Source organism: Rhinolophus sinicus, linkage group LG05, assembly GCF_036562045.2.
Source record: "Rhinolophus sinicus isolate RSC01 linkage group LG05, ASM3656204v1, whole genome shotgun sequence".
NCBI lineage: Eukaryota > Metazoa > Chordata > Mammalia > Chiroptera > Rhinolophidae > Rhinolophus > Rhinolophus sinicus.
Window position 1 is genome coordinate 1,090,614 of NC_133755.1, and position 26,280 is coordinate 1,116,893.

Below are 26,280 nucleotides of genomic sequence, written 5' to 3' on the forward strand. Positions count from 1 at the left end.
TCGGGGCAGAGAGGTCAGCGTCATCAAGGGTGAACCCTAAATGTCTGGCTTGCACAGTTGTGGGGGTGGGGGGTGATGGTGCCACCCACTGAGGCAGGAAGCACAGCAGAAAGAACTGAGCAGGAGGAAAGACATGGGTTTGTCCAAATAGCAACTCTGACACCCCTAAACGATGATGCTGAGCAGGTGTTAGGTCAGACAGCGGGAGCAGCTTGGAAGGTTCCCGCACTTAAATACCGAGTAGAGAACGCTGACAAAGGGCGGCTAACACCTCACAGAAGACTGCGCCTCAGTTTTCCCCGGTGGAGAGCCTACCTAGGAAAAATGACTATGAGATGGACAGAATAAGGAAGAGGAGACGCAAAATGGTTTCAAAGCGCCCCAACGACGAAAGTCAGCCCTTAAATAATCCCTGTGGTGTGGACGGTTTCCGGCAAGTCCCTTAATTTCCCCTAATGTTCTAATTTGTTAAATGGAGCTAATAATGCTGACCTGCCCCAAGGAGATGTGCTGAAAATTAATTTACCATTTGGAAAGACTGAGAGCACTAGTGATAACTTCACATTTTTTATTATTGTTACCATAATACCCAAAAGCTCATGCCAAGACCATCAAAAACATCCAGGAAAAGACAGCAAAAAAAAAAAAAAGAGAGTAATTTTCCATGTGCCGTATGCATCTAGGGTTGTGAGGAGGATAATATATGTTCATTACGGTGAAAACTGAGACTATCAGGGTTTCCTTGCTGTTAGTGGCACTCAGCCTTTGGCTCTCCTTACACAGGGGCCTGTAGTTTACATACCCCTGTGTTTTGGGTGCGTTTGGGTGCGAATCCTGGCCCTAGTGGGGGTTCCTTTTCCCTCCAATATGGAATCCTTGTGTGTCTAGCTCTCAGCTAGAAAATTAACGTCCAGCGAAGCCAAGACCCTGCCCTAGTCAGATACTGGCGATGACTTCCTCATTGCCTAGGCCACCAGAGCCTTTCATTTTGTATCTTCACTCTTCATAGCATTTAACCTGCCCAACCACTTCCTTCTTTTTGGAATTCTTTCCCCAAAGTCCATGATGACATACTCTTTAATTCTCCTGCAAACTCCATACCCATTCTCTTCAGTCTCTTCTGGGAAAACTGTTTTCTTTCCAAATCCCAAATAGTGTTGTGTCTTAGGGCTTAGCCCTTAATTTTTTTTCTCACTCTAAAACACTGCTGTGGTTTCTCACAGGACATACTCTGGTCACATCAAGATGAAACAATAAGCAGCAAAGAACAATGGAGATCATTTTTGAGTCAGTTTTTCAAAACCCATAGGAGTGGGTTATTTTATCAATAAAAACACTTTCAAAACACATCCAGAGTCTGGTCCCTTCTTTTCACACCTGCTTCTGCCAGCCTAGAAAGGCCACCCTGGGTTATTCCAGGGGCTTTGGCAAGAGTCTCTCTACTGTCACTGTTTTTTGGTTTTGTGGGGTTTTCTTTTTCTCACTGACAAAGTCTACTTTCTAAACAAAACAGTGTAACATCAGATCATGTTATACCTCTGTTCAAATTCATGAAGTGGCTCCTCACTTCATAAAAATAAAGGGCCACTTTCTCATACGTGGTCTACGGAACCCTGCGTGATGCATGGTGGGCCCTTCCTTCCCTGATTTCACACCCAAGTGCTCCTGTGCTCACTCAGCTCACTCTGGCCTCCAGTCCCCTTGCTGTGCCTCAGCACGTCCTCCCCACATAGGGACACGGTCCCTGCCCTCATCATCTCTGCTCAGGTGTGAGGTGTTTCCAGTGACAGGTGGCTGCGCCAACCGTCTCATTTAACATCGGGTTTTGTCTGCGGCCAGTCCCTCTGCCCCTTCCTGTTTTCATCCTCTCACATCTCACACATTAGGTTTACTTTATTTTCTGCCCCACGCTGGACATGCCGGCTCTGAAGGTGGGGACCTTGTCCTGTTCAGCGCAGCCTCTAGCGGGGTGGGGAGCACAAAGCAGGGACTCAAGACATTTCTGCTGAGTGGAAGGAATGGGAAAACACATTTCAGAATAAAATAAAAATCTTTGACTCTCTGGAAAAGCCAGCTTTCAGAAGAATGCGCTCCCAGGATCCTTGCCAGTCGGGAGTTTCCTCCTCCACTGCAGAACCCTTACAGTCCTCGGCCACATTTCAGATGAAATGAGCTTTTGCTGACAGACTTTGGAATGTATGTACCATTTGCAGCAGTGCGTTTACTATTTTCCTAAATACTGAGCCATCAGCTTCCAAGTGGACTTATGGGGCATCAAAGTCGCGTATGCAATGGATTCAGCAGCAAGTGACAAGCCAGGTGTCCATTCTTAGTTGTCCCCTGCCTCTGATTAGCTGCAAACTAGAGCTAGTCCATGGAGTTCTGCAGCCCAGCTTCTCCAGCTGTAAAAGAGAGCTTTGGTCTACGTGGTTTCCAGCATTCCTTCCAGCATGAAGATTATGTTTTGTTTTGTTTTTTCAAAAGGCAATAAGCCATAAACAGAATTAGAACTTATCCCAGTAACTCTTGGCTTTCATGGAACTTCCTGGGTTATTTTATAGAAACTGAAGTCCACAAGGGTGCCATCCCACAAGGGAACTGTCCGCAGACAAATAGCCCGGCCCACCCTAATTCATCTGTCATCCAAAGACATCTCAGAAGGAGAAGCAAGCCAGGGGTTCCTCACATAATTAACTCATGGCTGATCAGTGACCTTTATTAGCCAGTGAACTGGCCTTGAATCTCACAATACATATTGTATCAACTGATTATCAAAGAGCCTGAAATCCAAGGTAAAGGGGCTGATGGTGGGTGTGGCCTCTTCATGACCCTTGGGTCTATTTCCTTCAGATGGTTGAACTGTCTGATTCTTCCTGGGTCTCTAGCTCTCTGGACCCAGAAGCCCCACTAGGTGGCTGGTGGTGCCAGTGAGACAGGGCAAGAAGGAGGAGGTACCTACTGTTTACTGAGTGTTTACCCAGTGCCAAACTCTCCACCTGTAGGTAGTAATTTATGCCTGATTTGTAGTAGTGTTGGTTTCTCTTAGTTTGTCAACTCATGCTTCTTCATAGAACAAAATCAAACTCCCTGAATTTCCTGGAAAGTCAGAAAGGTTCCCTATTTCTTAAGGATAACGGCAGAGGTAGTCGGAGCAGAAGAATTATTTTCTAGGTACATAACCCAATGTTTGTGTAATGTCTTTTTAGACTACGTTTCAAGGAAAAGAAAATAGTCACAGGGTTCCCCACACAGCCTTCTCACTCCTAGAGGAGGCTTTCTATCATCTGGTGAGCACTGTGCCGCTGCAAATGGCTGCCCAGAGCGGTGTGGCCGCACTCTGTGAGGCGCCGAGGAAATTCCTGTGCAAGGAGGGGAGGGAGGACCACAGAACTAGGTCCAGGCAGACAGAACATGCATCTTCATTCACCACATGAGGTTTCTCAAGAATTTGGGCTTACTCAGTTGATTCGTTCAGCAAACATTTGAATTGTCCCACGGGTTATTCTGTCCCCCATGCCCCCGCCCCTGTCCTTGCAGCAATGTGGCACCTGCAAACTGCCCTAGACACAATTCTGGGAGGGACATTGGAGGGCCCTAGAGACTGGGCTGTGGCAGAAGTAGAGGAAGTTGCAGGGACAAATAGACAGTTGCAGAAATTCATCAGTATCTTGGCAAATCGTCTTTTGGTTAATGACCCCTTTAGTGAATTGGTCATTTGTTGAATTGATTTTCAGTTGATTGGTTTTTGGCAAGTTGGTTACTCAGCAATGGGAAATTGATTTTCAGAAAATGGCTCAGAGGCTAGACCGTGTGACTCACTTCTGGGAATACAGGGGCATCTCCTCACCCTCGAAGCTTCAATGGAGGAGCTCCACAGTGTCAGATGCCACCACGAGCACGGGTGAGTGGGGGGAAGGAGAAGCCCAAGCTGGGAAAGCTTCTGAAGGGTGAGCAGATGTCGATCAGGAGAAAAGTGGGAACATGGGGCAGACACATGAGCACGTGGGGGAAGGCAGGGTGGCTGAGCAATGGGAAAGGCAGTGGCTGGTGGGGTGACAGCAGCAGTGGCAGGAGCACAGTCCCCTCAGGGGCGCTCTCTCACTCTGGAGCAACGGTGGGCGGGGGATGCTTGGTTTTACAACTTTCATTTCAGCAGGTGTCTCTGGATGCAATGCAGAGAATCATGGGCAAGGCGTAAGGGTACCGATTTAGGAGGAACAAAGTCATCCACATGCAAGACGACGGCAACTGTGACTAGGGAGCAGGAAGTAGAGATGTGGTAGGTGGAGACACTGAGAAGTGTTTGTAAGAACAATGGGTGATTCTTAGAGATGAAGTGGCCATGCCAGGTGAAAGGGAGGGCGACGGGAAGGATACTTACTGTATCCCAAACAAGAATTTTCATTGTAGCAGCGATGATGTCTTTTGCTGAGCACCAGGCCCCATGCCAAATCCTTCTCGTACATGCGTGTCACCAGTTCATCCCGAATGTAAACCTGCAATACAGGCCCGACTGTTAACCCCATTTCAGAGATGAGGAAACTGAGTCTCGGCCACCAACGTCCATTAGCAAAATAATGTGAGCCATGTACCTAGTTTAAAATTTTCTATAGCCATGGGAACGGATGTAAAATGAAAGAAGTGCAATTTTCATATTTTATTTAACCCAAAATATAAATATCATTTCAACAATTAATCTATAAAACGATTAATGAGATATTTACATTTTTTCCATTTTAAGTCTTCCGAATGCAGTGCATATTTTACACTGATGGCACATCCCAATTTGGATGCCAGCTTTTTATCAGAAGTAGTTGATCTGTGTTTAGATTTCACAAAATTTACAGTTGAAAAAGTTGATTCCCATTCCCAAGTTATTCTAAACACATTTAAAATTTTTCCAACAACTGAATTGTGCCTCAGCTTTTAAATTTAAATTAATTAGAATTAAATACGACTAAGTATTGAGTCCTCAGGGCACCAGCATCATTTGAATGCTCCGCCTTCACCTGCAGAAGCTGCTGCTCGCTGGCAGGTACAGGCCAAGAGAATGTGAACTTGTTTCCGAGAGTGTTTCCATCCTGAGTCACAGGGCTGGGGTTTGTGTCCAAGAATCTGCCCTGAGCGCCAGTCGCACAGCGTCAGTGACCTGCCATCCCTGCCCAGCCTCAGCACCAGGCATCGCGTCTCTTTCTAAGCGACTCCTGACCTGGGAGTCCTTCCCTCTCCCTAAAGATGTTCGCACGGCCCCTCCCGTGGCTAGAAGAGCTTCCTCTCTTTGGGTGGCTTTCTCTTCCTCCTCCTTTCACTTCAGCTTCTATGCCAGGAGTGCATAGCGGCCTGTCCGGTACCCCAAACTAAAGTGGGTTCTCCTTGTTATTACTCCCAAAGCCCCATGAAGGCATGGCACTCATCTGACCGTGGGATTATAGATTCAAGCTTTTAATGAATTGTGTTTCAGGCTTTCTCCTCCCCAGGAGTGCAGGCTTCAGGGGCAGAGATTTTGTACTTGGTACAGGATGGGAACGGTACGAGTGCTTTGTAAATATTTTGAAAAGAATAAAGTACTTTTGAGACGCCCAAGTGACTGTAAAATACAGGAGGAGCTGACCCTCTGGGCTGAAGCTCAGGGGATGGCCGCGCCCGTGTACACACCGGAGGGCTGTTCACATGTGGGTGGTGAGGTCGCCGGGGACAGCTGCTCATATGACATTTTGGACAGTTGTTTGAAGATCTCTCAATGAATAAGAGAAAAGCTAAAGGTTAAACTGGAGGGAAAGAAAACTTGTACGCTATTAAATTAAAAGGGGTAACACAGCCTCAAAAATATCAGTTTGGGGGATGAAACTGAAACCTACGTAGCTGAGTGGGTTTAGAGTCTGCACCCCTCGAAGTCCCTCTCTGGGGTCAATCCAGAAAGCTGGGGTGTCTGGGGCATGATCTGGGACATGTGCCCAGGTTGTCCCAGCCTGACTTCTCAGAGTGTAGCAGCAGAGCCCACAACACTCAACTTCAACCTCCAACCAGGCGTGAAGGACAGACAGTGACACTGTGTTGACCGTGCGGCCCACTGCGCTTGTCAATCTGCCCCATGGGGAGACCAGTCCTCTTGGCCTCATCCGTCCAATGCCTTCTTCCCCAGGTATGAGGACAAATCCTGGTCCAGGTGACGTGCGCAGATGCTCTAGACCAGCTGCTGATGTGTCAGCGTTAGATCAGTCGTGACTGTCTCCTTGGTTCCAGGAAGCTGGACTTTTCTCTTCACTTAGGGTCACCCACCGTCTTTCTTGTATCACATCTCTACTTACTGGGTTTAACATTCTCTTTCCTGCTTGGTTTCTGTGCCCACGTCTCCCAAACCCATCTGTACACAGGCCATTGTTCCTTAGCCTCATTCTCATGGCTGGCCCTGCTCTACCCCTTCCTGCGGTCTCCCTTATCACACACCAACAGCAGGACACACTTTCACTGGTGACTTCTAGCCCAAATCCCCCAGGCTGAGCTATTGATCTGCATGAAAGCCCCATGAGGTTCCTCTAAAAACAGTCATTTCAAGCAAATGCAGTATATTTTCATTTTGCAGAGGATCTGGGCAACAACCCACAGGGCAGGGTCCTGTTTATTCTGCTAAAAAGCTATGCAGGCACCTGCAACAGCACTTGGGGGTGGGGGCGGGGGTCAAGGTGTGTGCCCTCAGGTAGTGCCGCCAAGACACGGTGGCTATTGGGCTTCAGAACAGAATGAGAAGCAGATTCAGAATCACTCTGAGCAGTGCTCTATGTCCCGGCGTGACTGGGACAGACCTGACTTCAAATGTGCTGTCCCATTTTCAGAGCATGTGCCAGACCATATGTCCACATTCATGCTTAAGAAAATATGGGATTCGTTTCTATAACAAGAAAGTAGGCCCAAATCACCGGACTGCAGCTGAATCTCAGCTCTCCTTCTCTCTCCCGTTAAAGGGCAGCAGCGCGCGGAAGGGGTCAGACAGCGGCTGAACTCAGGCCCGGCCGCCTGCCGGGCATTAAAAACAATGCCACACCCCGGGCATCCTGGGAGCCGGACCCAAGTAATTCTGTTGCTGACTCCATTTCCTGATTGCTTTTTACGTCATTCATGTAATCAACCTTGAAATTCAACTTATAGCAAAGTGGGTTCAATCTCTCTTTAAGTAGAATTATCTATTTTGTATAAATGGGCACAATTCCTCTACCAACGCCTGCCTTTTGGGTTGGTTTATATACACATGGACACATAATTGTAGTTTAACAAAAATAAAGGAGAAAGAATAATTAATTGGTTCTCATTTCACTTCAGTATGACGTGTTTTTTTTTCATGCTGTAAGGAATTACTTCCTACAGGAAGGAACCATTCTTTAGAACAGCTATGAATGACGTAGCATAGCAAGATATGGGACCATTCCATACATTTTCCTCTGAATTCTAAAGGTTGGAATTTAGTACCATGAGGAAGGTATGTCACTTAACAAAAGTCCCAAAATACCACTGGGACACACTGACCACCTAGAAAATCTGTACTCATATAAAAACAAAAATACCCTGCCATTATTAGGTTCAACGACCTCAAAGCCAGATTTGTAATCTAGTTCAAATGATGTGTTATGATTTGATAAATGTATATCTTTATTTACAATGTTCTTATTAAAGGAATGTTAAAAATCTCATAGAGATAATCCAATCATGATATCTAATTACAGAATGAAACAAATCACTAAAACCAGCTTAATGAGTCTTAAATACTAACTAGTATTCAAACAAGAAGCGGGAATTTGACACCCCAGTCATGTAGTAAAACATGGGGGCACCAGAGCATGCAGGGTGTTTTGTCATTTTGAATTTGAAACCCTCACACCTTCTGCATTGTTCAAGTGGCGCTGCGTTCCTTGAAGCTTTTGTTAATCACGGTCCAGATTCATCACCAAAATGCTATCGATGCCACTCACCGTGTGGAAATTCTTAAAAAGAGATACATTTGCTAAAATTTGTCAGAGTGGAGGGACCTAGAGATGATTGTAATGAGCAGCGGTGTAAAAAAAACAGAGCGTGAGTTTTTATCAGGTGGAAATGAGGGTCTCGTGAAAGGTGGGGATCTGCTAACAGGTACATGGGGGTCACAGAAGTGCCCCATCAGCATGTGCACTGACGCTCCTTCTGACCCTAAGGCACAGGTGGGCGCAGAGGCTCAGAGGCCAGGCTGGGAGCAGACTCCCCGCTGTAAGTCCCAGAGTCATCCCTGAACACGAGTGTGGGCGCTGTCCCCTCTCCTGGCTCCATTGTGCCCCTGTGTAAGTCAGGGGTGATAGTAGCAAATCTGGTGTGTTTCAGGGTGACAGAGGTTGCTATCTGTCAATCACGGGGATTGGAGCCTGCATTGGTTAAGTGTTTGCAACCGTTCACAGAGGTACAGCTGAGGCTTTCCGCTCACTCAGCTCCTTGCAGCACCTCTGGTATTCAAATTTTAGCAATCAGGTAGCCAGCTTCCCAGTAGCTGTCATGGGGGAGCAGGAGACAGCAGAGGGGGAGCAGAGAGCTCCTCCAACAGATGTCAACAGTGGGCGTGGAAGGGAAGAGTTGCGTGGAGTCACACGCTTAGGGAAACAGAAAAGTGAGCTCAGCACAGGTATGGTATGAAAGCTGTCAAATGGATCACAGTGGTGACAGTGACCCATAAGGAAAGAGTTGGTGACTATTTCGTGAGCTTGTCAGGAACTTTAGAAAAGCAGCTTCATTTTAAAGCTGGATTTAGGTCGTGCCTGGCAGTAACCACACAACCGACTCCTCCTCCATCATTTCTGTTCTCCTCAGCAGTTGGGGACAGCTGATCCCCAAGTGGCAGATTGGATGGGGAGTGTTTCTGTGCCTTTGCCACCTGCTCCATGTAGGTGTCACAGCCACATGGCTGAGAAATTATAGGATCCTATAGAAAATGCCTAGTACTAGGACAGTCCTTTCCAGTAACATATGGTTACTCCAAACTTGATAGTTTGTTTATCAAGTACAATTGAAACAAGTGAATGAGTAAGGCTTCGGGAGGCTTATTAGTCTCAGCATCCCAATCAGAGGACCCCCCAGTTGCAGGGGGACAGGTAGATGACATGACGTGGCGCCTGTGGAGCCACATGGTCTTACACAGTCACTTCACACCTCTGACATGCACTTATTTCTTCTTTAAAACAGAGATGAGCTATGCCAGGAGCTCCTTCCCACTTCCCTACTCTACCTGCCCTTTCCCAGTATTAAAAATGCTCAAGTCACTTAAAATTGAACAGAAACAGAACTCTAGAACACTGATGTCACGTGGCTTCTTCTCCACTATTTCATGGAATTTACCCTCCCCAAGGTCATGGATGACCCTCCCCAAGGTCATGGATGCCCTAAGAGGTGAGGACCCTCGTGGGAGTTGACCACCTTCCTTCCCTCTGACGGATTTTCTTGGTTTCTCTCTTCATTTTAGATCCTCATTCTCATAGGTGCCTCCTTTTTTCTCTGTTCCCTCCAGCTTCCCTGCCAACTAGTTGTTGATATTCTAAGATTACTTCTCATGTCTTGTCCTTCCTCACAGTTTACAGTGAGGTAACTGTTCACGCACAGCGTCCGTCACTACCTGCAGGGCACGAATCCCAGCTACTGACTGACGTTCGAGCTGGATTCAAGTCTAAGACACACACACACACACACACACACCCAGCGGCCTGCAGGACACGTCCACCTGGACATACACCACGTCAACTAAGGTAAGTACCTCACAGTGTGAATCATCGTTTTCCTGATCTCCTGTGTGTAATAAAAACATCGCCATCCAATTTGTCCCTAAAGTAAGACACCAGGAGTGTGTCCTGGAACCTCCCCCTCTCCTTCCTACAGTCCATGTCCCGTCACTGGGTCATCACGTCCTGTCAGCCGCTCGGCGTGAGTCTTCACGCGGTCGCTCCTCTTTCCCGCCCGTGGCGCTGCGTGGGCCTTGTCATTTCTCACCTTGAACACAGCAACCCTCCCGAACGACGTCCTGTGTCTAGTCTGCCTCCTTCCCAAGACGTCCCTCACACAATTCAAAGTGACCTTTTAAAACCCACAGTCGAGGACTGAACTTCAGCGCCCCTCCCCCACCGGAAGTGCAGGTGCTCCCGGAAGTGGCTCACCAGCCGCTGCGCTTCCTGCCGCGCGTGCGCCGGAGCCGTGAGCCCTGAGCCTCGGGCTTTGTGTGACAGGCGGTGTCATCCGGCCGCTCCCTTGTGCGCACGTGCCAGGCGCGTCCATGACGTCGTGCGGCGGCGTCATGACGCCTGGTACGTCAGCGTCACCGCACCTGCGGCCCGCGGAGCTGCCGCCCCTGGCTCGCTCCCCGCAGGTCCAGGCAGGCGCCGCACAGCAGCCCCTTCCCGGACGGGCCTAACTCCAGAGGCTCAGTAACTGCTTGCTAAATAGAAGACTGAGAGTGAAGAATAAAGTGTATTTATTCAAAAAGCTTTATCAAGCATCTGACACGTATCGCACGCTGCCGGACGCCCCGCGAGGAGACCGGGCGCACGGCCGCCGAAGCCCCGGCAGGCGGCGTCCCGGGCTCCAGCGCTGCGTCAGTGCGTCTCTGACGGGGGGGCACAGGCCCGTCAGCTGAGAGGATTCCTGGGCTTGCAAGAACAACAACAACAACAACAACACTTTCTGTTCAACAAACAGAAACGGATAAAAGTTAATCCACGAGCCATCCAAGAATTGCAAATTGAAAGGAAGAACCAGTTTTGAACTGGAAATAAACAACTTAAAATTTACATAATACCCAGTGTTGGCAAACTGTTTAAGGAAACTGTCATGGCGTATCTATAAGATAAAATGCTTACGCAATTAGAAATCATGTTGTGAAAATAATGAATGCAGTAAGAAAGTATTTACTATATAATGGTTACGTCAAATGACTAAGGGAGATCATTCAATAAATTACACAATGAATTCCAATTTGATGTTTAAATCCTGCATGTGTGTGTTATGATGCTTGGAAAATAAACAGTGGAGTAAGAAGAGGGTCGTTTTTATATTCTTTGTTGTACTTTTCCAAATTTTACAAATTTTCTAAAATGAATAGGTATAATTTTAATATCCAGAAAGAAAATAATGATATTGAAGAGACAGAGTACGCTCTGAAACAGAACCCAACATACATTAAAACACACAAAAAATTCAGGGAAGCTGACATATCATTAGGAAAGCAAAGTGTTATCCAACCATCACTGCTAGTGAAAGTGGATAGCTATTTGAAATAAAGCACACAGCCAAACAGATAAAATATAGGTTTTTTCCTCACACCATGAACTAAAACACATTCCAGTCATATTAAAAATATGTATATTTTTAAAAATACAGTTTAAACACTTCAGTTGAGTCTGCTGGCGAATGATAGCAATTTGGCCACATGTATTTAAATATCCTTCTCCCTCCTAAAATAGTGGGAAATTAGGAAAAAAAAAAATCTCTACATCCATAGCAACAGAAAGGACAAATGAAAACTGGAGAAATGTGCATGCAGAGTCATAATTTATTTAGCAGGGAGGAGGAGGCTACAAACAAAATATCTGTGTAGAATGATAGCAAAGAGAAGCCAACTGGCCAATCCAAACATCTAACTCTCAGAATCGTTGGTTCTTTGTGGCATGGAAGTGAGGCTACGAGGTGTGAGCTGCAAACAGGTGCACTGGCTGAACACCTGTGTGTGGGGTGGCCACATCCCTCATTAAACTCCCAGACCCCATGTATTCAGGATAATACTAACTAACCCACATCTTCCTAACCCCGCCAACATCCCTAGAGAACAGAATGTAGGTTTACTTTATAGTGCAAGGAAGAGAGTGAGGGCCTGAGAACACGTGGTCTCTTTGATGCTACATTAAAGACAGACCCTAAGACAATTAGCTATTCAGCTACTAGAACATATACCCCAGGCAGAGGTACCCAGGCAAGAGACTGGAGGATTGTTCTCTGAAAAACCAATAGACCCAATTCCACTGACGCACATTCTGGATCATAAAATGAAATGGTTGCTCTCCCCACCACCTCAGCCTGATGCCTTTGCAATGATGTTCACCAGTCACCACGTCTTATCCACACACTCTGAATTCCTGATCAGCTTGTTAGTACATTTTTTCACAAATATAAAGTCAGGTTCCTCTCAATAGTTGCAAAGAGTTTTCAATGAGAAAGGGAAACCTGCAGTTGAAACAAAATAAATGAGTATGAAGGAAATAGAAATAATACAAGAAGGAAAAGAAACATTTCAAAATTCTAAATGTTACAGCAGAAGAAAAGACATTGCTTCTATAAAATATGAGTAATATGCTGTGAAAATCAAACAGAGGATAAGAAAAAGCCATTAAAATTAGGAATATGAGAAGCCAAATTAAACAAATAATATACAATGGAAAAGGTAGAAAAGGATTTACTAAAGACTTCCACGGGAAGAGAGACGAAAAATTCCATTCCATGCAAGACATCAAGGATAGAAAGGCAATTGGCCTTGTGGAGAAAGACATTTTATGCTAGATAATAGCAAAGCCTTCCCTTCAAAGTTTAAAGGGAAAAAATACTCCCATGTAGAATTTTATACATAGTCAAGTTCTTAAATGACTGTGGAAAGATAGAATCAAAGAAATTTCAGAAATTCAAACATTCAGAAAATTTGACCATCAGGTGGTCTTCCTTTGGAAGACAATGGAGGATATTCAATGAAAGACGGGAGTAAGTGAAGGAAATGTGAGGTGTAGAACACAGGAAGCACCAACTCTAACAGAAGAGGGATCTAAGCCAAGTCTGCATGACAGTGATGGAGTAGGTCTAGACAAAAACCCATACAAACTGGGAAAGAAGCATAGAAAGCTCTGGAAAGGACGTGTTCAGGAAAATAAAGGGACTGGTTATTTGCTAGGACAGATCCTTTGGCATAAAGTGGTTACCAGGGTGGCAAAACTGATGGGTCATTGGGAGAAAAATCAAGAAAAATATATAGAAGAAATAACATAGGCATAGTTTTCTACTGGAATTGCCAGGAAATGGTTATATAATTGTGTGTTAAGGGTTGAAATGTGACCCCGCAAAGATACATTGAAGTCCTAACCCTGATAAATGGAAATGGGCCTTCCTCAGAAATAGACCCTTGGGAGATGCAATCAAGGTACGATGAGGTCATTAGGGCGAGCCCTGTCCAATATGACTGGTGTCCTTATGAGAAAAGAGACAGAGAAAATACCTCGTGAAACTGAGTCCCACAGCTGCTAGCCTAAGAGAACAAAAGATGCTGGTGAACCAGCAGAACCTCGGAAGAGGCAAAGGACTCTCCTCCAGGTTTCGGAGGGAGTGTGAGCCTGCCAACACCTTGATTCAGGACTTGTGGCCTCCAGCACTAGGAGACAATGAATTCCAGTCGTTTACAGGAACCCACTTTGTGGTAATTTGTTACAGCAGCTGTAGCAAACTAGAATACATAATGCAATAAATACATAATGTGATCAATATTAGTTAATTTAATAAAAAGTATTGTATAACCATGTTGGCAGAAAGAGTGATGTAAGGCAGCTAAAGCCTGATCAATTATAAAATACATTTTATAGATAAAAACTAACTTTCATAAATTAAGGGATAGTGTTGTAGTTATATTAAACCCACATTTATAGGGCATTTACTATGTAATATCTACAATATTTATATGGCGATAATACAGTAACAGCAAATTTAATTTCACATATTATATAAAATTTATTATGTCCTAGGTAATGTTCTAGGTGTTTACATAGATTAATTCATTTGTCACTATGGTAACTCTAGGAGGCGTTTTTACTATTATCATTTCCATTTTTATATGGAGAAATTGAGTATTAAAACACGAAATGGTATAACTCCGATTCAACCCAATCACTCTCAGGTCCGAATCTGTCCTGGTAACCACTACAATAGATTGCCTCTAAGATAGTTGGTGAGGAAATACAGCAACTAATGGAGGTAAATTGCCTCCAAGATGGTGGGTAAGGATAAGGGTCCGTTGGAAACACTCATATTCTGGTGGCCATACAGACATTCTCTAAAAAACTGTTGGCATGCCAACTATATTCCAAAATGCAATTCCAGTCATAAATCTGTGTGTAAATATACCTACACACATAGCTAATAGAAATGGTTGTACATGGGCACCCAAGGCCATGAGAAACAGAATGAACAACTATATCGTGGCATACCATGTAATGAAAAACTAACTATACGGCACATGAAGTAAATGAACCACGGTCGCACTGGTGCACTTTGGGGACACTGGACAACTAGCAGAATCGGCCTTACACTGTACACGCACACTCAGCAATGCCACATCCCCACCAAACAGGGACAGATGCTCATCAAAAAAAAAAAAAAAAAAAAAAAAAAAAGAAGAAGAAGAAGAAAAGAAAAAGGTAAGAAGGCTCATAGCGCCACGTGTTAGCCCCAAACTGCATTCTACCAAATGTCCTCCCCCAGTAGAGCAGACACATAACTTGCAGCGCAGTCACACAGCAGAACACTACATAGAAATACAAACAGCAACGTGGACAAGCCAGGCAGGAAGAACGGATACTTAATGATGCGTTTTGTGTAAGGTTTTTCCTCCCTAAAGTTACCTGTGATTTGAGGAGTCACAATGGCGGCGACCTTCCAGAAGAGAAATCGCAGGAAGAGGGTGCGGGAGATGGGGTTCGTGTGCTGCTATTGGTCCCTTTGTTTGCACTGGTCGTATCGGCGTGAATGTCACCTCGTGGGTTTCTTCACTGAATTGTGTCTTATGACGTGTGTACCTTTTATACATATATGTTCAACTGAAATTTTAAAATACTAAGCTTAATAAGTGTACCTTCTCCGACACCTGAAGGGGTAGAGTTTGTGCAAAACAGAAATGCAGGGACATTTGTAAACTGCAAGACCTCTCAACATGAAGAAGCGTTGTGAAGGGTAGAGGCAGGAATGAAGATTTGAACCCTGGCTCTGTCACTTTATATTTGCATTATCCTGGTCACACAATGCATCTCATCAGTTTGCTCACCTGTAATGAGGGGAGAATGACATCTCAGAGGGGCTTTGTGAGTATTAAATAAGCTCTGAGTGATGCCTCCCTCCCTTCTCTAGGCAACCTACACTCCATTTCCCTCTTCAAAATGACGGCCCTCTGGCTTTGCAATTTCAGTTAAAACATTCATTGTTTTGCAAAGTTCTGTATTTTACTTGATTTTTTAAAAAATGTGTCCTTAAACTTTTCATTTGCTTTTTCCAACTGAATTAGCAGTTAAGCTTCTTGAGGCTGCAAATTACACTCTCATGAGTGTAACTTCTTTCTCTCTAAAACAAGATTAATACTAGTAGTTTAAACTACATTATACTTTTTAAGTCTAAAGCATCCCCAAAGTATAAAGGGTTATTAGCATAAGTCTAACATTTTTACAACACCTAAGGAGGTGTCCAGTGCATTTTCACCAATTTGGTTCCTAGGCCAGCCTGTCTACTCTTCCTGCCTGGGCTTCTCCTGTAACCATACTTTATGTACACACACATATATATATACAATATTATATTAGTAACATACAATATTATACTAATTTCAGTGGTACACCATAGTTATTCAACATTTATGACGTGATCATCATGATAAGTCCAACAACCGTCTGACACGGTCCCACACTCACAATATTATTGATTATATTCCCTATGCTGCATGTTACACCCCCATGGCTATGTTTTCTACCTGGAGATTTGGACCTCTTATTCTCCTTTACCTTTCCCCCACCCCCTTTTAATTTTTCAATTATAGTTGACATTCAATATTGTATTCATTTTAGTTGTACAGCACAGTGGTTAGACATTTATATAATTTAAGAAGTGATCCCCCTGACTAGTTTAGTACCCACCTGGCACTATAAAAACAGTTATTACCATATTGTTGACTATATTCCCTATGCTTTACTTTACATCCCCATGACTATTTTGTAACTACCAATTTGTACTTCTTAATCCCTTCACCTTTTTCACCCTGCCCCCAAACCCCCCAATAAATCTAGAACCCATCTGACACCATACATAGTTATTACCATATCATTGACTATATTCCCTATGCTGTACCCTACATCCCCATGACTACTGTGTAACAACCAATTTGTACGTCTTAATCCCTTCCCCTCTTTTCACTAACCCCTCCAACAGCCCTCCCATCTGGCAACCATTCAAAATGTTCTCTGTATCTACGAGTGTTTCTGTGTTTTTTTTGTTGTTGTTCTTTAGATTCCATTTATAAGCAAAATCACATTGCATCTGTCTTTCTCTGTCTGACATACTCCACTCAGCACAATACCCTCCAGGTCCATCCATACCACCACAGACAGCAAGAACCCATTCTCTTCTCTGGCCGAGCAATATTCCACTGTATATACGTAACACCTCCTCTTTATCTCTTTATCCATTCCTCCATTGACGGATACCCAAGCCCCCTCACATCTTGGCCGTTGTACACAACATGAATTGGGTGAGGCAGGGTCTCAAGGAGTCACCAGAATGGGAAGAGTTGTGGCCACCAGGTTAATGTAAATTCTGGTTTGGTGCCAGTGCCGAGCCTGGAGCGACTCAGTAAAAGTCTCAGTGCACACTGGGGGCCAGTCGCTGCTTGCCTGGGCCCGACAGACTCTGATAGTTTTCTGAGAAAGAGTGCAATGTGCGTGGGCTGACGGCTCACCAAGAAAACACCTCTGGTGTTGAGGGAATTGGGTGGGATGGGGACCCAGTGAGTTAGCAGGGTGGAGCTGCAGAGCTCACCAGGCCAATCAAATTCAGGTTTGGCCTATGGGGATCAGCAGACCAATCAGATTCAGATTTGACTGTGAAGGGATGGGCTCAACACAGGAAAGATGGCACCCACCTGCCAGCTGCCTGGGAAGAGGACTCCTCACAGGGGAAATGCCGACTGTCGTCCAGCCTGGCCCTGAAACCACACACCTCAGTCTGAGGCCCCCCCCCCCCCATATGCCTACGATATCCCCCCAAGTCACCATCCCTCCACTGGAGCGCAAGGTGAGTACCTATGAGCGAGTCTGTGTGCTGGCCCTTTAAGAGGATGCCTGGGTTTCCCTCCGCCTTCCATTCTACCTGGATGGTCAGAATTCCCATTTTTTTCACAGCCAGATGTTGTGGGGGCTCTTCTTCCAGGTACCAGTACTCTGGGCTGGAGAGCCTGGTATGGTGGGCTGGAGTCTCTCATTCCTCCAGAGGGAACCTTCAGAGCTGAGATCTATCTCTCTGTCCTCAATGGCCACAGGGAAGTTTGGGGCCCATTGTGCATCTCTGCCCCTCCTACCAGTCCCGATGTGGCTTCTTTTTTATATTTCTAGTTATAGAACTTCTGTTTTGCTAGGCTTCCAATGGTTCTCCAGGTTGATTGTTCGATAATTTAGTTGTAATTTTAATGTGTTCATGGAAGGACGCAGTCAGTGTTTATGCACTCTGCCATCTTGGATCTCTCCTGTAACCATACTCTCAACTTCTCCTTTTTTGCCTCTTCTTTCTTTCCCACAAAGCCTCCTTCAGAGTGACCAGCTGGCACCTATTTCTTGTGGTTTGCATTCAAAAAAAGTAAGCAATGGTCACAATTCAAATTTTTTTAGAATTTAGAACTTTGGGTTTATTCCATTTTGCTCTCTACTTCCATTTTTCCTAATTTGCAGGACTCCATACCTCCTGCTTTCCATCTGATATTCTTACTCTGGCCCCTTGTTCTTGGGTATCCAAATATACTGTCCCTCTAGTATCAATATTGTGTTTTCTTTTAGTCTCGATTTCCACTCAACCCTCCATGCGACGAGGAGAAGAATAACCCCATTCATGACCTTCTAAGAAGGATGGGTTCTAACGAACAGTTTGTGTTTTTCTTGGAGGATGTGGGAGATGGGAGTACAAATGGGATATGCTAGGGTGGGGTAGGCCCAGCAACCCAAGAGAGGGTGTGAATTACTTACAACTGTGGTTCTTAGTCAGGGACTGCTGTGTCCCACAGGGAAAGTTTGTCAATGCCTGCACTCACTTTTCGTGGTCATACTCAGGGAGTGCTACTGGTTTCAGGTGGGTAGAAGCCATAGATGCTGATAAACATCCCACAATGCACAGGGTCATCTCTTACAATGAAGAGTGACCTGGCCCCAAATGTCAACAGCACTAGGGTTGAGAGAGCCTGACTGGGGAATGCAGGTGGAGGTGGGAGATAGGGGAATGATTGTGAGCTTTTAGGGAAAAGGCAGGTCTTTATAGGTTTTAATTAACAGAAGAGTGAGATTTGAGTGCTGCCAAGAAGTGTGGGACAAAATAGAGGTGTCAAAAGAGGATCTCAAAGTTTCACATGTTTTTCAATGTTATTTTCTCTGCCAATTCTTCCTTAGTTAAGACACATTACTTTTCATGTTTTTGGAGTCAAATTTGAGTTTCTTTTGGGTGTGACACTATATCGAGATAAGCTTAAAAATAAAACCAGGAAGGCTCCATTTACACGGTCACCTACACTACTCTCACTTCTCTTCGCATTACGTGAGTCTGACTTATGCCAATGGAGAACTGCACCAATGACATGACCAGTTTCTGATGGACATTTCTTGGTCCCTCTGAAGATCTAGACATTTCTCTTGCATTCTTTTTTATATCTGACAATGACACCAGTAATTTCACCTCTTTCAGTGGCCTCCAGATTTTCAGAGGTTTCTGCCCTGTGCACTCGTACTCATTTACCCATTTCATGAGACTGTTTATGTTGATCCTAATGGTTGCTGCTAAGCTGTTTGCAATCTTGTCAGGAGAGGGAAGGCTTGGTTCTGGCAGCTGAAATTTCATGTTTAATGCAGGCATAATATGAAAAACAACTGGTGCAATCAGAAAAGGCCCCAGGGAGAGACACGTAGAAGAGGAGTTTAGGTAGCAATCACACGTGTTAACGGAGATCTAGCTCACAGATGAAATTACTTTATTACAAAGCTCCAGTTTGTTATGGCACTTGCATTGTTTTCCCCAAAGGCTTTATAGTACCCTTATTTTTAAGGGTCAGAAAAATCATAAATCAATGTTAAACTTCCAGGTAAGAAGGAAATAAATTTAAAATATTACATCACTTTTTATTTGGGAGGAAAAAGTGAAACATGACTCTTAGTCTATAAGAGTGTATACATTTAAATAGAGAACTGTAACAGTTACTGTAGGTTGTCTTCCCAACGTCCTTTCCCACTTATTTCTGTGGCAGAGCCCTGATTTGCCAGGTATCTAACTACCTCTTTAAGTTAAGCCAATCATGCTGTTCTCCATCCCCTTGCCTGTGATGGATTTAGGCATAGGCACTGACACAATTCTGGCCAATCATATCTCAAAGGAGTCTGATGGCTGTTTCTAAAAGGAAATTTGGTCCTGCTTTAGCTAAGAGACACGCGGAAGGGTTGGCTTTTATTCTTCCAGAGACTATTGTCATGTCTGGAGGGAATGCCTGGAATGACACATCTGTGACCAGGAACCCAGTGAAACTGAGTGGAAGCTAGCAGTCTGAGGAGAGCTGGACACCAGTGTAGAAGGAAACTGACCCTCAAGTATACGGTTGAAACGTTGCATTAACCAACTGTTAAGTCATGCTACTTCTGGACATCTTATTTATGAGGAGAAAGTTTGAGTTGATTTGAGTTGGGATTTCCATTTACATGCTTCCCAAAAATCGAACTAAGGAAATAATCATATCTGCCACAGCAGGTACACCATCTTCTCTACCAAAAGAAACTTTAGGTTTAGCGATTTCATATTAGTGAGTCAAACACTTGGTGAGCCATCACTCTTTGTACACCCAAAGGAACAAGGCATTTAGGAGGGGGCCACCTGCCTGGTTTTACCTTCACACTTACCATCTATGTGTGTTTGAGCGACACGGAATTTTCCTCCATGTCCTGAGGTCTGCGAGCTGCAGCTGCATCGTTCTATGCATTTAACATGAATATTATTTGTTCATCTGACAGTTCACGTCCAAGTTGTCCTGAGCAGGCCCACCTAGTGTCATGTTTTATCTTTAGAACAAGCACATAAAATCATAAAATATCTCATTTCCGATATTAATTTTTGTTGCCCCTAGTAGTCTATATAATTTTTTATGCATTTTTACATGAAACTTGGTATTTCTAGGTCAATAGATATCTAAATGTTCTCTTAAAATTAATCATGACCTTCTATAAATAATGAAAAACCTAATTATATATTCTGTTATGTGTGCAATGTGTGATTTCTGAGATTGTTAAGAGTTGGCAAGTTAAGAGAATTATAATCAGCCATTAAATTTAACACGTATTTACTGCAGTGTCTACTACCACTTTCATCATTATTGACATCTCCTATTTGTTTAGTGTGGGAAATTATAAAGACATTTTATATCTGTTTTTATTTTAATCATAATAACATATACCCACCACTGTGCCAGACGCTGAGGGAATTCAAGAAAAATACACAACTGGCTTGACTAACTGAAATAATGCCAAACAAAAGCTGTATTGAAAAGTTTCATTTCAAGCCATAGATTAGTGGATTTGAAAAGAGGTACCGGATCTAGAACTTTGCAACAAGTCATAGGAAGACCCCCCAAAATGGCTTCAATGGCCTGACTATAGCCAGCAGAAGTGTAGTATGTGACACTAATATGACAAAGGGAAAAAATTGTTTTGATGAGTGACTCATGGATAATTCTAAGCCCAAAAGTGATAGATATGAGAAGGCATTGAATTAAAGCTATTGTTCTATGTAGGCACATTTATTTTATTTGTGTGATTTAAATGTCTCTGTATCACCTAACTGTTGTCTATCATTTCTCTATGTACCTGTCTTATTTAAAGAGTGACATTCCTATAGAACTTACCCATCTTAAAATATTAATTTTCCATTTGAACCTGAAATTAGATCTGGAAAATTCCAAAAGACATCTCTACAATGTAACGTAGTGCATTCTTCTTCACAGGATAGAAATTATTTGATGATTTCCTATCTAGCTTTTGTATCTTTTACTTATGGAAAGCTGGTCAGAAAGCTTGCTTGACTGATATTTTTAGCATATTAGTTGTTTTTCCTAAACAATCTGACTTTTCTCCCCTAAAGAAAACAGTAGAGAAATGGTCTTTCTTAGAGATAAAATAAGTCCTCTGACGCCATGATGACATAGAATAGACTCATTCCGATTCAAAACTTGTAGTTGTAAAAGTTAAGAATGTCACCTAACTCAAAGTCCTCATTCACAGTACGATGATGATGATAATCTCATGCATTTACAATGTGGCCAAATCCCAAACTTCAATCCTACCTCTTCCATTTTCTATCTGTGTGATCCTGGAACAGATGCTGAATGTCTACAGGTCTTACTTTTCTCATTTATAAAATTAAAACAAATATTTTCCATGCTCTAGATGTGAAAGTCCTCCACAAAATGATAGTAAACCAGATCTAGTGATGTGTGAAAAGCCTGTACACAGTAACAAGGCGGACTTCATCCCAGGAAAGCAAGGCTGGTTTTCACATGTGAAAATCTTATGATGTAATATCATAGTGACAGGATAAAAAACAGAAAACAGGATTATCTTAATAGATGTAAAAACAAACAAACAAACAAAAAAAACCAGAAAGACAATGAGAGAGGAGTAGAAGGGAGCTTGCTCAACTTGGTACAAGGTGTCTCTGAGGAACCCACAGCTATGACTGCACGCAACTGTGAGACTGAACACATCCCGACCGACTCCACGAGCAACACAGCGACGTCTGCTCTCACCAGTTCTACTCAACACGGCTCTGCCAGTTCTGACCAGGCAATTAGGTAAGCTAGACACAAAAAGTCATCCTGGTTGGAGAGGAAGAAATGAAATCACCTTTATTTGGAGGTGACGTGATCTTATGTGTATATAATCCTAAGAAACGCATTATGAAGTATTGCAAGCAATAAATACATTCAACCACTTCAGTATACAAAACCAATTGCATTTCTATACACTAGTAATGAAAAGTCCAAAAATAAAATTAAGAAAACAGTTCCATTTATAATACCATCAAAAGAATAAAATGATTAGGAATAAATGTAACAAAAAAGGGCAAAAGTTACGTTCTGAAACTATGAAATGTATTGAAAGAAATTAAAAGAGAGATAAATAAATGAAAAGACATCTCATGACCATGATCAGAGCTTTGATATTGTTAAGACAGCAATATTTCCCAAATTAATCTACAGATTTAACAAATACCTATGATAATCTCAGCTGCCATTGGCTTATACATTGACAAGCTGATCGTAACATTCATATAGAAATTCAAGGGACCCAGGATTGTCCGAACAATCTTTAAACAGAAGGATAAAGTTGCAGGACTCATGCTTCCCGATTTTTTATCTTACTACACAGCGACAATAATTAATCCAGAGTGGGTCTGGTATAAGGATAGACATGCAGATCAATGAATAGAATGGAAAGTCCAGAAATAAATCCTCACATTTATGGCCAATTGGTTTTGACAAGGCTGCCAAGGCCATTCAATGTGGGAAAGAATAGCCTTTTCAACAAACGATGCTGGGACAACTGGATCTCCACCCGAAACATTTTCAAAGAGGTAACTTAAAAATGTGTCAGTAGACTGAGATGAAATTCTTAGAAGAAAACAAGTATATATCTTTGTGACTTTGGACTAGGCAATGGTGTCTTAAATGTGACATCAGAAGCACAAACAACAAAAGAAAGAAATAGATACCGTAGACTTCCTCAAAACGAAAAACAGCTGTGCTTTAAAAAATACCATTAAGAAAGGGAAAGGCAATCCACAGAATGGAATAAAATATAAACAAATCATGTTACTTGGAAAGGACTAATATATAAAGAACATATAAAGAACTCTTAAAACTCAATAATAAAAATAAAATCACCGCCCCCCCCAAAAAAAAAAAAATAAATGTGGCAAAGGATCCGAACAGACGTTTTTCCAAGAAGGACATACAAATGCCAATAAGCACAAGGAAAATGCTCCACGTCATTCGTCACCTGGGAAGTGCAAATCAAAACCAGAATGATATATAACCTCACATCCACAGCCAGAATAAAACAGACAGATGATCACGAATGTTAACAAAAATACGGGGAAATCAGAACCTTCAAACATTGTCGGTAGGAATATGCAATGGCACAGTCACATTGAAACAATCTGGTAGTTCCTCTAAAGCTTAAACACACAGTCATGATGTGACCCGGCAGTCGCACTCCTCTGTACATACCCAAGAAACACAAACACACTTCCACACAACAACCTGTACCGGAGCTTTAGTCATCAGAGCCAAAGGTGGAAAGAATCCAAGTGGAATATTATTTGGCAATAAAAAGATTGCCAAGTAATAAACTCATTATGTGATATACTATACAACGTGAATGTACCTTGAAAACAGTTCGCAAGATGAAAGAAACCAGTCACAAAAGACCGTATCAGGAGTTGATTGGGGCTAAGAGGGCTGAGGGGAAATGGGGAGCGACTGCTCACAGGTGAGTCACAGGGCACGTGGGCTGATGGAAATGATCTAAAATTAATTGTGTGGTGGTTTCCCAGCTCTGCAGATGCTAAAAACCACTGAACTCTCCGCTTTAAGTGAATGAATTGCATGGCATGTGAAGTACAGCTCAGTAATTATGTTTATTAGATATATATTTATATATGTTTTCATCTATATGTGCATATATGTACATATACATAGCTTCAAAATAGGGAAATACATACTAATAGAAATGAAATAGACAAAGTTACAAGTGCTAATCATAGAAGGAAAATGGCTTAGTTGGAACATATAAAGAGCCTCTGGTTATCAAATCATGTAAATGTACAGACATTTATACACATACAATTTATGATTTGTGTCCTGATAGAAAAATTCTCATCTTATATAACATATAAAAAGTTCCAAAACATCACTACATAAATAAACAGGACAAAGCAAATAACTCAAATAGAAAAATGAACAAAAGATTTGACTAGGTACATTTAGGTTTTCAATGTCATTTTTCCTTAGGGAAATTCACATGAAAGCCCGGGATAGCATGTATGGCCCTCCCATAAAGGTTAAAGAGAGAGGGGCTGACAGCAGGAAGCGTCACTGTGAGTGTGAGTGGGGGGGTATGACTTACGCAGACACATCAGGCGTGTTCACCAAAGACAGACATTTATCTCCAGAAATTCCCAACCCCGCCCTCCTCTCCTAAGTGTGTGCCCAGGAGGCACGTGCACGATGCCCACAAAAGCCCCATACAGATGTGTACAGAGCATGACTGCTTCCAGTGGACCCACCGAATCTGCCCACGTGACCCCCAGCCACACAGTGGGTCAGTATGGGGTGGTCCTTCCCACAGGGGACCCCTGAATACCAGTCAGAATATATGCACGCAGGGCCATGGAGGTGCACAGATAAGCCCCACAAACCATGCTGAGTGGGTACTTAAGACGCAAAGCATAGTCACTGCACGACTGCACTCGTATGAAACTGAAAAGCGAGTTAGGGTAATCTGCAGTGTCTGGAGACCAGACGGTGGCCCACTCTGGGTGTGGGTGAGGGAAAAGGGGGGAGCTTTAGGTATTTATCAAAGAAGAGAGAAGTAGCAGCAGCCTGGACAGTGGAATCGGGATGCCGTTGTGTAAGCTCAAGGAGAGCTTTGCGTCAGGATAATGGAAGCGGAGCTCCATTAGCCCTGTGACAGCCAGGAGCGGGCTCCAGAGGGAAGCGTCACAAGGCTCTCATCTCCTGTCAGAAGGCAGACAAAGCCGAGACAGGCTGGGTTCCTTTCCTACGGCCGCTGGAACCAATCACCATTAAGTTAGGGGCTTAAGTGATACAAACTTCTTATCTCACAGTCTGTCTCATTGGGTTAAAATCAAGCTGCTGTGCTCACTCCTCCTGGGGGCTGGAGGGAGAATCCATTTCCTCCCTTCTCCAGCTTCAGGAGGCCTCGCGTCCTTTGTGTCACTTCCTCCAGCTCCGAAGCAGCAACATCGCATCTCGGTAATCCTCCAGTCACACATCCATCCCTCTCCCTCTCCCCTGTCTCCCTCTTCCAAGTTTCAGAGCCCTGTGACTACATGGAACCACCCAGAAAACACAGGAGAACCTCCTGACTTTAAGGGCAGCTGACTAGCAGCGTTAATTCCACCTGCAGCCCTGATTTGCTTTGGCCATGGACGTGGCACATTACAGGTTCTGAGATGAGGACATGGGCGTCTTTGCAAGATGCCTTCTGCCCTGTTGCTGCATTTAATCCCTCAGGTGACCAAATCCAAAAGAAAGTCAAGGTCAAGCTCCAAACCAAGGAAGGTCCGGATTCTGGTTGGGAAAGAATGACCCCTGACAAAGGAACGGGGACGTCCAGGTTGGTGTGTCTGAAAATCTTGAATTCCCATGTGTCTGGGAGAGGTTTGTCGTGCAGAAATGTTCCACTCCTCCCTGTGAAGAACAGGCCGCTCCCTGGTAAGACCCTCATCTCCTGGCCATTAGCTCCTAGCTGGGCTCTGTCGTGGCAGATGACCTGGGTCTGAGAAGGAGCTGGGAGGCTGGGTCAACATGTAGCGGCAGGAGACAGAGCAGAAAGTGGGGGTCTGGGTTCTGAGGAGGCTCGGTCGAAAGGCTCTGGACAAAAGCTTGCATAAGGGAGAGTTTACTGATTTGGAAGCAGTTTCCGGATGCAGGATTTAGCACCCTAATGAAGTCTTAAGAGGTAGTGTAAAATCACCACTAGGGTGTTTCCTAGAAACATGGACAAATCCATGGCTCGTGCTACGTGAGCTGAAATGCCAGGCTTTCATGGCAGACTGTTGAAGGAGGGCTGGACAGGTTTGGGGCAGTGGGCATGTGAGATGGACGTGCTCCACCAGGCCGGAGCACACACCAGATGGCGTGGCTGATGGGAGTGTCAGGAGAGGCCCTAGTGACCAAAACAAGAAGGAATGTGCAGGAAGAGAGTCACCACATCACAGGCTTTCTGTGGTGTTGTCCTGTGTGGCCAGGACCTATGCTGGGCGATGCCATGACAGTTAGGTTCGCTCGAAGCCGGGAATGGCAGGACTCTGCAGAATTACAGACCAGGTGGCCATGCTTCCAGATGAGGAGCCAGGGTGATGCAGTTCTCATCATGACTGCCAACGCTGGAGGAGCAGCCAACGAGGCCTGACCTTCAGAATTCCAAGATGGCGTATAGAACAGAGCAAAAT

General features: G+C 44.0%; 1 long non-coding RNA gene across 2 annotated transcripts in view; it reads right to left on the bottom strand.

Moving 5' to 3' along the window:
- Window positions 1-26,280, bottom strand: part of LOC141571491 (uncharacterized) — a 162,706-nt gene that overhangs the window by 13,458 nt on the left and 122,968 nt on the right. For both annotated transcript variants that reach the window (XR_012496225.1, XR_012496224.1), the window contains exon 4: window positions 4,382-4,496. This is a non-coding gene — a long non-coding RNA (uncharacterized LOC141571491). The remainder of the gene's footprint in view (window positions 1-4,381; window positions 4,497-26,280) is intronic.